Source organism: Leucopleurus acutus (assembly GCF_964270905.1).
Source record: "Leucopleurus acutus genome assembly, chromosome: 5".
Lineage (NCBI taxonomy): Eukaryota > Metazoa > Chordata > Mammalia > Artiodactyla > Delphinidae > Leucopleurus > Leucopleurus acutus.
The window spans coordinates 4,800,765-4,816,440 of NC_139147.1; the positions used below are offsets into that span (position 1 = coordinate 4,800,765).

A 15,676-nucleotide genomic window follows, 5' to 3' on the forward strand; every position below is an offset into this window, starting at 1 on the left:
TTGTGTTCAGTTTTAGTCTAAGGATATCGTTCCTGAGCCTCTATCTAAAGGTAAAAATTACAAAGACGAAACATGACAGAGACTTTGAAATGAGCCCCAAGAAATACAGTGTATCTAGCTAAGCACATCTTACTATGAGCATCGTAGCCCATTATTCTGCAATGATGTCCGGATCAAAGGTGGCTAACTTGGGGACTTTGAATCTTCAGGAACTGAACTCAGAATTGTGGGTGCCTTTGCCCCGCCTCAGAGGGGAGAGTGCAGGACAAGTCTCTCATTCTCAGAGGGTCCTGAGCCCACAGCCCCTGTGTAAATGACTCCTGGATCAAACCCCATGTGTCTTCCTCACTACAGGGTTCAAAGTTCAATATGGTTTCTCATCCCTAATGGGAACATAGCAATAATAGCTACCTATAAGATTTGTTTTGAGGATTCGTGAAGTCTTGTATTAAACTACTTAGCATAGTCCCAGCACATAATACATATTCAGTAAATGTTAACTATTCAGTTACACCCAAAACGAAAACAATAATAATAGATATAAACTAAATTTGAAGTTTAATAGTACATTTGGTGACACTCTCTGGCTAGAAATGAGGCTAGCAAGATGAACAAGGAGAGAGTACAATAATGTCATACACAGATACACCCCAGCAAGTGAAGGGAGCACGCTCTCATCTTTGTACTGCCCAGAACACACAGCCTGAGATCCTGGATAACTAACCCCCTTCCACGCCCTGTGCCTCTGTCTTTTCCCCTCCTACGGTGTGTAACGACAGACCCTCTGGTGACTTAATGAGACAGTGGGGGGAGAAAATGCTTTGGAATAAAAGCACTTTGGATAAAGTGTTCCATAAATGTACAGGTGGAATCATGAATCATTTGTAGTCAAACATTCATTTTAAGATGTTATATTTCACTGAGATTTATTTACATGCACAACACACACACACACACACACACACACACACACACACATGTGCCACACCACGTGGCTTGCAGCATCTTAGTTCCCCAACCAGGGATTGAACCCATGCCATGGCAGGGAAAGTAGTGAGTCCCAACCACTGTACCACCAGGGAATTCCCTATCTACTTATATTTAATTGAGTTTAATAGAACAGTCATGTATTTAAGAAATGTTTACTGAGATTCTACTACATGCTAGAAACTGTATAAGGAATTGGAGATATATCAGGGAATAAAACCAATCTACTATCTACTCTTTAGGAACTAAAGTTTTAAAGGGAGGGAGAGACAGACAATAAAAAAGGATAATAATAAGTAAATGATGCAGGTGACAAATGCTGTGGAGAGAAGGCGCAGATGAGGGCAGTTGGGAGTGCTCACTGTGGTGGAGACAACTTGAGTTAGGGCCTCATCCAGGGGGCAGTGGCTCAGCAAAGCCTTGAAAAGGCAAAGGAATGAGCCAAGCGTTTTTTGTGGGAAGAGCCATCCTGGGCAGAGGGAGAGGAATGTATAAAGATGCAGAGATCAGAGCCTGTGGGGATGCTCTTGACGACAAGAAGGCCATGTGGCTGGAGTGGAATGAGAAAGGGAAAGGAGCAGGGGGTCACATCTGAGGGGGAACAGTGAGCCTGTGTTACAGAGAAAGATGGTCTTTCATGTGAGAGAATGGGGGCCCTGGAAGGTTCTGAGCAAAGGAGAGAGAGGACCTGACATGTTCAGCTGGACCACTCTGGCTGATGGACAGAGCGTAAGGGTAGGGGGCAGTGGTGGAGGCAGAGAGATCCGTGGGGCAGCACCATGGCAATCCAGGGGAGAGAGAGCAGTGGCGGTGGGACCAGAGAGGTGGCAAATAGCTGACTCTGAGGCTATTTTGAGGGTGCAGCTGATGGACTTCCTGATGCAGTGAATACAAAACAGGAGAAAAAGAGGGGCATTGGGGAGGACCCTGAGCATTTGCTGTGAGCAACTACGAGTGGATGGTCATTAGGTCCTTTATTTAAAAACTAATATTTTATGGATAGAATATTTTTGTATGTACCTTGTGTGGCTCTAATTTATCTCTTTCTGAACCCTTAACAAATGTGAAAAAGAATCACATGGAAGAGGAGGAAGGTAAGCAAACTTCTTGAATGTGATATGTTAAGAATGTGGAGTTAGGGGGAGCTTCCCTGGTGGTGCAGTGGTTGAGAGTCCGCCTGCCGATGCAGGAGACATGGGTTCGTGCCCCGGTTGCAGGAAGATCCCACATGCCGCGGAGCGGCTGGGCCCGTGAGCCATGGCCGCTGAGCCTGCGTGTCCGGAGCCTGTGCTCCGCAACGGGAGAGGCCACAACAGTGAGAGGCCCGCGTACCGCAAAAAAATAAAAATAAAAATGAAAGAATGTGGAGTTTGGGATTAGCAGATGTAAACTATTATATAGAGAATGGATAAACAAAAAGGTCCTACTGTATAACACAGGGAACTATATTCAATATCCTGTGATAAATCATAATGGAAAAGAATATGAAAAAGAATATATGTATGTGTATAACTGAATCACTTTGCTGCACAGCAGAGATTAACACAACATTGTAAATCAACCATACTTCAATTAAAAAAATTAAAAAAAAAAAGAATGCTGGATCCCAGAATATGGGTGTAACTGAGTAGACCAGGAGATTAAGGCAACAATTTACCAGGGTCCCAGTCAACAGATTTTTCTTTTTTCTAAAGTCTTAAGTGTTTGAGACTTGCAATTAAGGCTCTGTAAGTGGGCTTTCTACATCCTACATTCCACCAATGAGAGCTGTCGGGTGTCATTGTGCTCCGTGTTGGCTGACGTAGGGTGAGATCAGACATGTTGATTCATACATGTGGAAGGCATTGTTGAACATGAGGGTTGGTTAGGGCTGCGTCTTCATGTGATTGGAATGAAACACAGTCTCTAGAAAACACATTCACCTACCGATTTTGCTTTCTGCATCTTTTTCCTTTCTAAGCTTTCTTCTAGTATCAGATCGGCATTCTCAGGTTCTCTGTTTACATTGAAATATTTAACTTTTCAGGCTCAGATATCTATTTAACTTAATTGTTAAATTGGGCTATGAATGCCCTCCCTCCTTACCTTCTGCTCTTTTTTCCATATAATCATATTACCATTTGGGGTTAAATCAGTATTTGGGGTTTGCACTATTATAATTATGTAAATATTTATACATAACTCAGCTACAGCTGAGCCACATAGCATATTATAAACACTTCCCTTTCTATGATAGCTTTGTTTGTTCCGTAGGGTTAATAATTACTTACTTTTTTGTTTACTTAGTTTTCACTGCATGTGTAATTCATTCCCCAAATTCTCCAACAGGAGAAAGTACTCCTTTTAATACATTCAGATACATCAGGGTCTTTGAATGTTTATTTATTTATTTTTTCGAAACATCTCTCTGGGCGCCTTCTTTCTGCATCAATCTGGACTAGTTTCCACTATACAGTTGTTGTCTTGGAATCCTTCAGAGTCACTCTGGAAAGTCCTTTTGTTTCTCATCACCTGTGTTTGAGCCTCTGTTTCCTGTATATCATATATTCCTCTTTCTTAGTTTGCTGCCTTTTTTTCATCTTCCAGAAGCTTTTGGAATAGGGTGCATGAGAGGTAAAGCTTTTGACTTTGCATTGTCTAAAAATGTCTTTGTTCACTCACTTAATACTCTGGGTGTAGAATTCTAGGTCAGTCTGACGTCTTTTGCTATAAATGGTCACACCGAGGTTGAAGAGCTGGCCCTTGGCCTCCATACTGTCGTAGATCACAACCTGACAGCAGCTTCCAACGGTGGAGCAACCCCAGGAGGACGGCACATTTTTGTCCCAAAGAAGTGTCCTTCCTACCTCAGGGGAGACCTGACTTGGGTTATATTTAAGTGTTCACTGCATTATCTATGTACTCGATGCTGTGTAAGCACATGGTATACAGGGATGATAATGTCCCCTTTGCTTCATCCAAGGTATTGGTGTTAGCACTGAACAAAGTCACATAGATAGGCAATATCTTGAAGAAGCGAGGGCAGAAAATGCAAGAATGGATTAAGTGGTGTGAAAGTGCAGAGGATGGTGAAGTCAGGTGGGTACTGTGCAGTGTTCCCCAGTGTTCTGTGGGAAGATAGAGGGTTGTATCATACCTGAAACCCAAACACCGTTTGTTCCCATCACTGCTTTGGAGATAGTAGGCATTGCTGGTAACACAAAATAAGTGAACATCTGTGTTCCATCCCTGTTCACCCACCTTGCCCCCGAAACTCCATTACAATGACAGTAAAGGAATATAAACATCCTAAGGATAAAGAGGAAGAGAGGTAAAATAATGGCAGTCATAAGATGCCAGTGATGGTAGATGAGTGTTTTAACACACTGGAGAAAACTCAAGGAAGTCACCCAAGGGGAAGGAAGACAGTGACCAGGTCTCTGACTCAGGCTGGTGAATCAGAGGGGCTAGACTAGAGTCAATCCTCTAAGAGTCTTTCTAATTCAAAAGATTGTTGCCACTTACAACTCAGGGTATATTTGCCATTATGAGAATAACCATTCATTTTAGCACTGAAACACAAAGTAAAACTCACACACTACCTGAAAAAAAAAAGTACCTTAAAAATTAGACTTAATGTAAGTCCTTAGACCAGAGCAAAATGGAAAATTGAGTGCCCCTGAGCATGGTGGAGTTCTAGCAAAAGAAAATGATGCTGAACACTGCCATAGTCAATGAGATTAAGAAGAATGCGTGTTTTATTTTTTTTGCCGTACGCGGGCCTCTCATGGTTGTGGCCTCTCCCGTCGTGGAGCACAGGCTCCGGATGCGCAGGCTCAGCGGCCATGGCTCACAGGCCCAGCCGCTCCGCGGCATGTGGGATCCTCCCGGACCAGGGCATAAACCCGTGTCTCCTGCATCGGCAGGCGGACTCTTGACCACTGTGCCACCAGGGAAGCCCAGAATGTGTGTCTTTTTATCATTCCACTTCAGTGCTCTCACTCAACACCAGAGTTTAAGATGTCTTGCAGGACTTGGACTTTACATTTTTCTATTGAGGTACCATGGTGGTCTCTGCTTTTAATTCATTTTGTTCTTTTTAAAATTGTTTTTCTTTTTAATTTTCTTTTAAATTATTTCTTTTTTTAATTTTTATTTCATATTGGAGTATAGTTAACAATATTGTGTTAGTTTCAGGTGTAGAGCAAAGTGACTCACTTATACATATACAAGTAGCTGTTCTTTTTCAAATTCTTTTCCCATTTAGGTTGTCACAGAATATTGAGCAGAGTTCCCTGTGCTATACAGTAGGTCCTTGATGGTTATCTCTGTTAAATATAGTAGTGTGTATATGTCAATCCCAAATTCCCAGTTTATTTTGTTCTTTAATCATAGGATAGGTGACTCATTAGGCTTCAGTGAATTTCAATCTTTCCCTCCCATTAATAGTCTGATTTTATTGTTGCTTTGTTATTGTGTTTCTAGTTCATATTGCTGTGGTTTTGGACATTCTCTTTTTGTAATTTTTCCCCTCTCTCCAAGCCTTTTAATCTGCAGGAAGCAATTCTGTTGACATTATTATGATGTCAGCTCCATTTCCCACTCTCTTTTTCTGATGATTTTCTTAATTTATAATTCCTTGTGTGAATCTGCACTTATTCCTCATTCTTCATTAGTTTGTTCTATTTTTGTTCCCATATTTCTATGCTCCCCGATCCTAAGGAGTTATTTACATCACTTTGGTTTATTCATGTACTTTGCTGCTTGTGATCATAAATCCCAGAGAGTCTTCTGCTTCTTTCAAATCACTAGCCACTTTCGTGCCTTTTGAAATCTTTGAGCTTAAAATGTAAGTGCTGGAACATAGCAAACTACATACATATTATTCATTACAGAGGCTGCATTCTTCTCTGAAACTGTACACGTAACCACCAGCAATGTTACTGAGGGTGACTTTCATTCATCTGAAGGGACAGCGAGACTTCATCTCTAAAATGAATTCCCTAGACACACATGGAAATAATTCTCTAGAAGGATATTGGAAACAATACTTAGACATTTTATGGGTAAAATATTAACATTTTTCTTATTTTTTTTTCCTCCAGAGATTTGTAAAACACATAGCAAAATTGAGCTTTTTTTCTTCCTTGTTGAAAAATCAGCACACATATTGGATAAAAAGAACATTCTTACACAGAGTAGCTAAAATCTCATAAATGTGTTCTTCTTATAATATCCGAGAAATTCTTCTTTCAGCCACTAATTCTTGTTGTCCCTTAACATCTTTTTAATGGAATTTAAATTAAAATAGATGATGCATACGAAATACAGATTATTTTTCCTTAAAAGGAATCTTTTAGCTATATATGGTATGAAAACCATAATTTTTTTAAAGATTTATTTATTCATTCAATAAAAATGTGAAGGCTTCTGTTGTGTACTAGTCTGTTCACTAAATACAAAAGAATAAGTTTGCATCCTCTATATGCCATGCCACTCTTGTAGATTTCAACAGTGTTGGAGACACACACTAAACAACTAAGCTGAAACTATGAATGAATGAAGCAAGAAGCTGACAGGTAGGGCAGGGGGTCCAGTCTGGGAGGTAGAAGATCAGGGATAAATCCCTAAGGAAATGGTGTTTAAGCTGAGGGTCAAAGCATGAGTCTTAATGAATTGGGTGAAGGATGGTGAAGTATTCCAGCAAGGCATTCAGTATCTGTGCTGGCTCTGAGGTGGGAGTGGGTTTCCCAAGGCACTGAGGAGGCTGGCCTGGCTGAACCCTAGCAAACCATCAGTATGAGGTAAGATTGAATTTTTTCTATGCACAATTTTTTAACATCAAAATATACAAGAAGGCAGATAAAATCTCAACAAAGAACATTGATATATCAACCCAATGGCAATCAGCACTAAAAAAGAAAGAAACCCAGTTCTCAATTTTCCTTCTGGATTTGATATTCCTCCCTCCAATTCTAGCAGAGTTGCTTTATGTACTTTGAAGTTTTTATTAGATACATAAACATTTAGGATGTAATGTATTCTTGAGTTGATCACTTTATCATTAGAAAAAAACATCTTAGTAACATTCCTTATCCTGAAATCTACTTTGATATTAGTGTAGCCACTCCAGCTTTCTTTTGAGTAGTGTTAGCATGGTATATTTTTCTATCCCTTTAATTTTAATCTACTTTTTTTTTGTATTTAAAATGAGTTTCTCCTGGATTACATATTATTAAATCTTGATTTTTCATCAATCTGACATTTTCTGCCTTTCAATTGGAGTGTTTAGGCCATTTATATTTAATGTGAACACCAATTTGGTTAGGTTTAAATCTACCATCTTGATAATGCTTCCTATTTATTTCATCCACTCTGTTTTTTTTTTTCCTTTTGTATTAATGGAATTTTTTTAATGATCAATTTTATCTACATGAATGGTTTAATATCTAAGTTTTGCTTTGTTTTTTAAGTGTTTGCTTTAGGATTTACAATATAAATCTTTAAACTAACATGGCCTGCTTTCAAATAATATTACAACACGATGTACAGTAGAAGAAACTTAAGACAGTAGATTGTCATTCTCCTCCTCCCACCTGCCTTCATGCTGATATTGTCATTCATTTTATCTCTCTATATATGTTACACTCCAAAATACATTATTATCAATTTTGCTTTAAACACTAAATTGTCTTTTGATTATTCTTTTAAAATGAAGAAATGTGTTTTGTATATTTACCCATATATTTATCATTTTTGTTAGTCTTCATTATTTTTGAGAAGTCAAAAATGTCTATCTGGTAACATTTTCCTTTTGCCTGAAGGACTTCCATTAACATTCCTTGTACTGCTGATCCATTGTCAATGAATTCCCTAAGTATTTGGATGTCTGAAAAGTCATTTTTATTGCCTTCATTTATAATTTTTTTTTTTGGCTGGGCATAGAATTTTAGATTGGACATTTTTTTTCTTTCTAAATAATACTTTAAATTTTCTTTCTCTTCACTGTCTTTTGGCTTGCATTGTTTCTGTCACTGTCTTTTGGCTTGCATTTGGCTTGCATTGTTTTGGCTTGCATTGTTTCTGATAAGTCTGGCATCATTCTTACCTTTGTTTCTCCACATGCTATGTGTATGTTTTTAAATGGCTGCATTTAATATTTTTCTCTTTTTTACTAGCTTTCAGCAATTGAATTATGATGTGTCATGGTGTGATTTTCTTTGTGTTTCTTCTGTTTGGTGTTCATTGAATTTATGGGGTATTTAGGGTTCTGGCATTCCTTAAATTTTGAAAATGTTAGATATTAATTCTTAAAAAAAATTTCTGTCTGACCTCCTCCCTTGTGGAATTCCAATTATACCTATATTAGGCCACACGATATTGTCTCACATCTCACTGATTTTATGTTTACTGTCTTTAAGCCTGTTTTCTTTGTCTTTCAATTTGTGTAGTTTCTATTGCTCTGCCTTCTGGTTTATTGATATTTTCTTCTGCAAGGTATAATCTGCTGTTAATTCCATTTGCCTGTGTTTCATTTCATATAGTGTATTTTTCATCTCAGGAAGTTTCATTTTTGGCTATTTTTATAGTCTCCATTTCTCTCATCAGTATTCCCTTGCTTTCCCTTACCATCTTGATGATATTGGGAGAATATTTATAATAGCTATTTTAATGTCCATGCCTGCTAATTCTGTCACCTGTCATTTCCGTGTCTGCTTCTATTGAATACATTTACTTCTGATAATAGGTCATATTTTCCTGCTTGTCTCCAATTGTTTTATTGGATGTCAGATATTGTAAACTTTACATGATGATTATTGGATTTTGTTTCTTTTCATTAACCAGCATTGAAATTTGTTGGTTGTGCAGTTAAGTTACTTGAACTCAATTGAATGCCGTCTGGAATCCATACTGGGATCCCTTTTAAACTTTGTTATGATTAATTTGGCCCCCACGGTAGTGGTCATACACTTCTGAGTACTCTATCTGGTACCCCATATATTAGTTCTTTCCTCTCTGGTTGGAACATGAACTAGTGCCTCCCCTGTGTGAGCTTCAGGAATTTTCCAGCTGCTCCTTTCTGGTGTTTCTTTGCAGCATCAGTAGTTTCCTCACACACCTGTAAATATCTGTCCACAGCTAAAGACTCACCAAAAGGAAACTTCTTCAGATTGTTGGAGTTCCCTCTCCACGCAACTTCCATCTCTTTGCTTTGTAAATCCAGTGTGTGGCCTCCCCAGGCTTCAACTCAGAAATTCCACCAAGTTCTATTTAGGTTTCTCCTTTTGGGATGATTTGTGAATTTTCTCCAGGCATTAAGCTGGATGCTAGTGGGCCCCATCTCATTTGTTTCCTTCTTTTACAGCTTACTGTTTTGTATTGCATGAATGTTTACATAGAAGAGGGTAAATCCACTTCCTGTTTTGTTTCATTTTGTTTTATCATGGACAAAGACAGAATTTCATAGTTTTAAGTTCTGGGTCATTATGAAGTTTTATCCAATTCTTATTTGGACAGTTCTGTTGTTGCTTTAGTGCTGGGGAATAGATAGAATGACTGAAATATATTTGAGTTAAATGCACAATTGCTGTAACATATGAGCATATTTTTATAACCTAACTTGGAATTATTTCATAGACGTTTGGAATGCTTTCCAAGTCATTATGAGACCATCCATTTATCTGCTTTCAGATTGTCTGATCAAGATGACACTAAATTTCAAAGCATTTATTCAAATGTGAAAACATTTTGGAGTCTCAGAATCAGCTAAGTGTTATGCTTTCTAGATAATATTTACCTGAGGCTTAGGTATATTCCTTTTCATTTGGGAAGAGCTTTAAGGAAGCAGTTCATTTTACTAAGCATATACACTCACAGATTCCTATGAAATCAATAAAATTATTTTGATCCTAAATAGTATTTTCATTCAAAATAGATATACTCAATTTGCATGTTTTCTGATCTCTGTGAAGCAATTGACACAGTTGAAAACGGCTGGTTGACATTTCACAATGCTGTCCTTTTGTTTCTAAGGCATCATTTTCTCTAACATTTTGGCTACTTATCTCATAACATCTTCTTTATCTTCATGATGTTTCTCTCTTTTCCCATTTCTTTAAAATATTTAATTTTTTTAATATTTAATGTTTTAAGTCAAGTATAGAATACATACAGAGGAGTGTGCTTTTCACAGAGTACAGCTAAATGAAATTTTCATCAGCTGAACACATCAGTGTACCCAGCACCCAGGTCAAGAAAATGAACACAGACAGCAGCCTGGATGCCACCTCATGCCATTTCTATTCTCTGTGTCCACCCCATGAATAACTATTATCCTGACTCTTAACATCATAGATTAGTTTTTCCTATCTTATGCTTGGTATCAATGGAATAATAATGTATGCACTCTTGTTGTGTCTGTTTACTTTCCTTCAACTTTATGGTTGTGGTTTCATAATAGTTTTGTAATTGTAGATTGTTCATTCTTATTTTTATATAATGATTTGAGGTACAAATATATAACAATATATTTATCCATTTTTTACTACTGATGGATATTGTGAGTGGTTTCCAGTTTGGGACTCACAAATAGTAATGCTGTGAATATTCCAGTATGTAATATTTATGAGCATACGCATGCATTTCTGTTGGATAAATACCTATGAATCGAATTGTTGAGTCATAGGGTAGGCATAGGTTTAGCTGTAGTCATTACTGAGGAACAGTTTTCCATAATGACCTTATCAATTTACATTCCCGCTTGCAGTGTATGTGCTTCATGTTGCTTCACATCCTTGGGACACTCAATATAGTCTGTCTTTTCCATTTTAGTCATTGTTGTGTAGTGGTAACTCCTTGTGCTTTTAATTTGCATTTCCCTGATGACTAGTGACTTTGAGGTGTTTTTTTTTTCATGTGCTTGTTGGCCATTTATATATTGGCCTTTGTGAAGTGACCATCTAAGCCTTTTGCCCATTTTTAATTAGATTATGGTTTTCTTATTGACCTGGAGGAGTTCATTATGTATTTCGGGTGCAAGTCCATGGTCATATATCCTTTGCTCACCTTTTATGTATTAACTATCCCTGAGGATCCATCTCCATTTTTTTTTGTCTCTTTCTGTTCTTCACACTCTCCTTGATAAATCTCACCCAATGATGGGCTTCAGCTTCCCTGACTGTGGAATCTCTGTCTGAGATCTTGCACTCCGATTCCTAGCTGGCTAGTGGGTGGCCCCGAGGCAGTGCCCCCTTAACTTCAGTAGAACTGGCACTGTCATTTCCTTCCCACAGCTGGCTCTGCCTTGTATGTTCTCCATCTGCATTCATAGTGTAACTATGCAACCAGGCATGCAAGCTATTAAATTTGGATCACATTGACTTGTTCCTTATCCTCCCTCACTCTCGTTACTTCTGTGCCCTGCCCACACTTTCTGGCAGGACCATATCAGACACACCTGTAGAGTTAGGCTCTCTCCTCCCTTCACAGCACCAAAGCCCCGGAGGGCCTGGGCCACCCACAGCAGCCCAGCCAAACTTCCTGCCGCCAGTTTTCATCCCCACTCCCATCCAGCGTTCACTTTCCAAAACGACAATCTGGAAAATTGCTTGTTCTGTGTCAAAACTTTCATTGGCTCCCGACTTTTTAAACAGTTTTATTGAGATATAATTTACATACAATAACATTCATCTGTTTGTACAGTTCAGTGGGTTTTTTTTTTTTTTGGTAAATTCAAAGATATGCACAAGCTTCATCACAGCTAATTTTAGACCACTGTAATAACTTCAGAAAGACACACTGCGTCCTTTAGCTGTCACCCTTCTCCCCAGCCCCTCACCTCTACCCATAAGTAAACCATTCATCTACTTTCTATCTCTATAGAGTTCCCTGTTCTGGACATTTCATGTGCATGTAATCACACAGTACGTGCTCTTTTGTGACTCACTCTTTTCACTGAGCATAATGTTATCAAGAGTTGTCCATGTCTGTAACACATATTAGTATTTCATTTATCTCTATTGCTGAGTAAAATTCCATTGCATGGATATACCAGCTTTTGTTTATCCATTCTTCAGTTGATGGGCACTGGAGTTGTTTCCACATTTGTCTAGTATAAATAACGCTGCTTTGAACATCTGTGTACAAATTTTTGCATGGACATATGCATTCGCTTCGCCTGTGTGTATGCCTAGGAATGGGGCTCCCTCTTGTCCTACCGTCTTCAGAATTAAGCACATGCCTCTTAGCTTGAGATCTGACACCCCTTATGATCCAGACTTCTGAAATAGAAGCTCCCAGGATCACCCTCCAAGCCTCGGTCCTTAGCGTGTCCCAAGGCCTTAGCAAGCGCCACATACTTACTAGGTGCTGAATATGTATGTACAGAATAAATGAATATAAAGAACCTCAAGCTTCCTCTCCCAAATCTGTGTCACTGTTGGTTCTGCCCTCAAGTTCCTGGTATCCAGTGTCCTCTCACTTCTCTCCTGCCTATGACAACTCAGTGTCCTACTATGTTAATGCCTCTGCCTAGAATCCGTTTTTCCCTCTCCTTTGGGGATCTACCCTTATCTTCCCCAGGTTGGGTTAGTTTCTCTATCATTTATGCATCTGTAGCACTTTGTTGATAACTCTGTCACAGCACTCCGCAAAATATGTAATTATCGCTGATCTCGTTACATGACCATGGTACCCTCTAGACCAAAAATTCCTTAAAAGCAGTAGCGTGACTCCTGAAAATATGTGTAACTGTGACCTTGCACAAGGCCTGGTATATAACAGGTGCTCAATAAATACTGTCACATGAATAACTGATTGTATCATTGCTTCCTGCAAAGTTTCTCCCATGTTTCTTCTTTTCACTTTGCCGTATGTGGATTTTAAAGAAAGCAATATTGACTTATTTTTCTTTTTAGTGTAACATTCTCCTTTATGTTTGTCATGGGAGTCTTGGTTATACCATCTGTTATAACGATAAAAAAATATGGAGAAATCTGCAAACGAAGAAACAATTCTCCAAAGCCCCTTCCTTTTATGCCCTTAGCATTCGTACGCCAGGATTTTATACCTTGAATCTCACAACAAGATTCTGCCAAGCATTTTGTTTAGCTCTCAGTTAATAAACTGCAGTTATATTCAAGGAACTTTCACACACACACACACACACACACACACACACACACACACTTAAAATTCACATTAAGATCGCCCATGCCCTTACTGGAGGGAGCAAATGTTACTGTATTTAAAGTGCATTCAGCACTCCATAAAAAGAAGTACTATTATTTAAGCAGATGGATGGTCCCTTAGATGGAAGAAATAAAGGCTGTTGGAATATAGTTTGGGTTTTCTTTTGCCTGTGACCATATGATGTGAATCTTAGAAAGTGAGTTTATGTTATGTTATTAAACCCAGTGGTGCGAAATAGAAAGACTAATGTGAAATATCTAAAAATTGTAAGGAGAAATGACAGTAATCCCCCATAGGTCACTTATTTCTTTAACTACTAGGATTAAACATTTGTTTTGCATTTTTCTCACAGTCATTTAAGTAATTTCATAGGCTGGCTCTTAGAATGTGGTTGACAATAGAAAACTATATATTTAATTAAGAAATATTTCTTACATACATTCACATTTTCGAAGACTGCTATTCTTAACAAGGCCACTTTTAGGACACAAGAGAATAAATACAACTAAATTTTACTTAGTTTGAATTGCCTACAATTCAGTTGACAGAAGAGTAACGGGGGGGGAGGGAAAAAAAGAATTGAGGTGGAATTAGCCTCAGGAGTGACAGTTACCTCGTTCCTAGCAATATGTTTGGGGTGATGTCAGTTTCCTAAAAAGCTCAAAACCACAGTGCTACTATCAGCATTTTTATTTGAGCTGAAAGCTACAATGTTTAACTATTAACTATGCTTCTGGTCTGAACCAATTTCTCAGTTAGCAATGCTTTCCATATTCTGATTTATGGAGCATTGCTAAAGGCTTTAGTTATGGTTGGGGAAGAAAACCATCAAACAGTTACTACTTGATGAATACCCCTGCCTGTCTTCTCTTAGAGTAAATCTGTCACTTTTACGAAGTGTGGTTTTCTCTGCCATTTTTTGACTAATGGAGTTCACTCTGCTGCCAGCTCAGAGATAGGCAGCATGGGCCGTGGGCAAACTCGTGGTCACCGCTAGTTACAGAGACCAAGAGAAAGCAGGTGGATCTCCAAGTAAGCTATCTGGAGTAGGGCAAATCTCATGAACACAGCTTCCCCACGATCTGGCTTTGTACAATAAAGGCAGCCATGCAATGAAATAAAATCTTCATCAGGGAGGCTGAATCCTGGCTCTGCAACCTCCTACCCTGAATCCTTGCTCCAGTGACAGCCCCTCTGAGTCTCCATCTCATCCTCTGTGAAGCAGAGCCTGGGCTCACCTGGTAGGACTGCTGTGCATAGGAGTAAATGAAATAACACTTCAAGTCTCATAACATTGCCTGACATGGCTTGGGCACTCAGTGATCGTTACTCTCATCTCTGCCCAGTGAGATTAATTCCAAATGTCTAGGGCTTCTTTACTCTCTTGTGACTATGTGACCTGGTATGCATTTGTTCTCAGAAAGCCATATATAAACACCAGTGTCTAAAAGGTAGGTCTTCACGGCATTTATATGCCTTTTGTTTAATATTTGGATTCCAGAAACTGAGTTTCTTTGCTTCATGTAAAGGACACTCTACAACTGTAAATGAGGGCAATGTAAGCAGTCAATAAATGCATGAAAACATTTGTAGACACTTTATTTGTGGTAATTAAACTAGAAACAAGTAGCCCAGGTCAGGGAACTAGTTAAGAAAATCACATTATATAAATTGTGCAGGTGCCTGTAACTTATCGTCTGCCCTCTGTATCCGTAGTTCCTCTGCATCTGAAGATCCAACCAACCGCAGGTGGTGTAATACGGTAGTATTTCCTATTGACAACAATCTGTGTATAAGTGGACCCACGCAGTTCAAACCAGTGTTGTTCAAGGTCAGCTGTACTTAATGAAGTCTGTGAAACATGGCATTATGTGTACGAAACAATGTTATGAGTATGAAACAGAGTCTGTAAAAACTGCATGTTTCATGTGTGCACATTATGATGTAGTATAATTATATAGGCATGTAGGTGGATGGGCCAAAAGAGAAGAATCGGAACAGAATCTGCCATAGGCTGGTGGAATTGAATGATACTTTGTTGAAGTTCTCTTTATCATTGCAACATATTTTCAATAATAAAATGCATTGTTGATTGGACTTGATTTTCGGAAAACCAACTGTCCTTTTAAAAATGCTTTACATATGATCTTCAATTTTAATTTTTAAAATTTGTGGCTAATTTCGTTCAACGTTAGCTCTCAATGTACCTTTCAACCAGAGCAATTTGATCCTAGCAACCGGATCTAGTTATTCAGTCATGTAGCTTCTTCTTAAGCCGCCACGGGATGTTCTGCTCTGTGCCCCAGATAATAGTGTGAGCAAATGACAATGTTGTTCTCATGGGCCTTACCTTCTAGAAGGGGAGACAGACAATAAGTGACTACAAAACCCAATATAAATTCCAATAGTGGTCAGTACCATGGAGACAGAACAGGGCATGGGACATAGAGCTGAAGAGTAATCTATTTAAAGTTTAAGACCCAGGATAATGTAACTCGTGTACAAACTATGAAGATGGTGC

General features: G+C 38.6%; 1 protein-coding gene across 2 annotated transcripts in view; it reads left to right on the forward strand.

Moving 5' to 3' along the window:
* DSCAM (DS cell adhesion molecule) overlaps positions 1 to 15,676 on the forward strand; it is a gene marked incomplete at both ends in the record, with an annotated part of 750,196 nt that overhangs the window by 108,626 nt on the left and 625,894 nt on the right. The gene's annotated exons all lie outside the window — the stretch shown is intronic.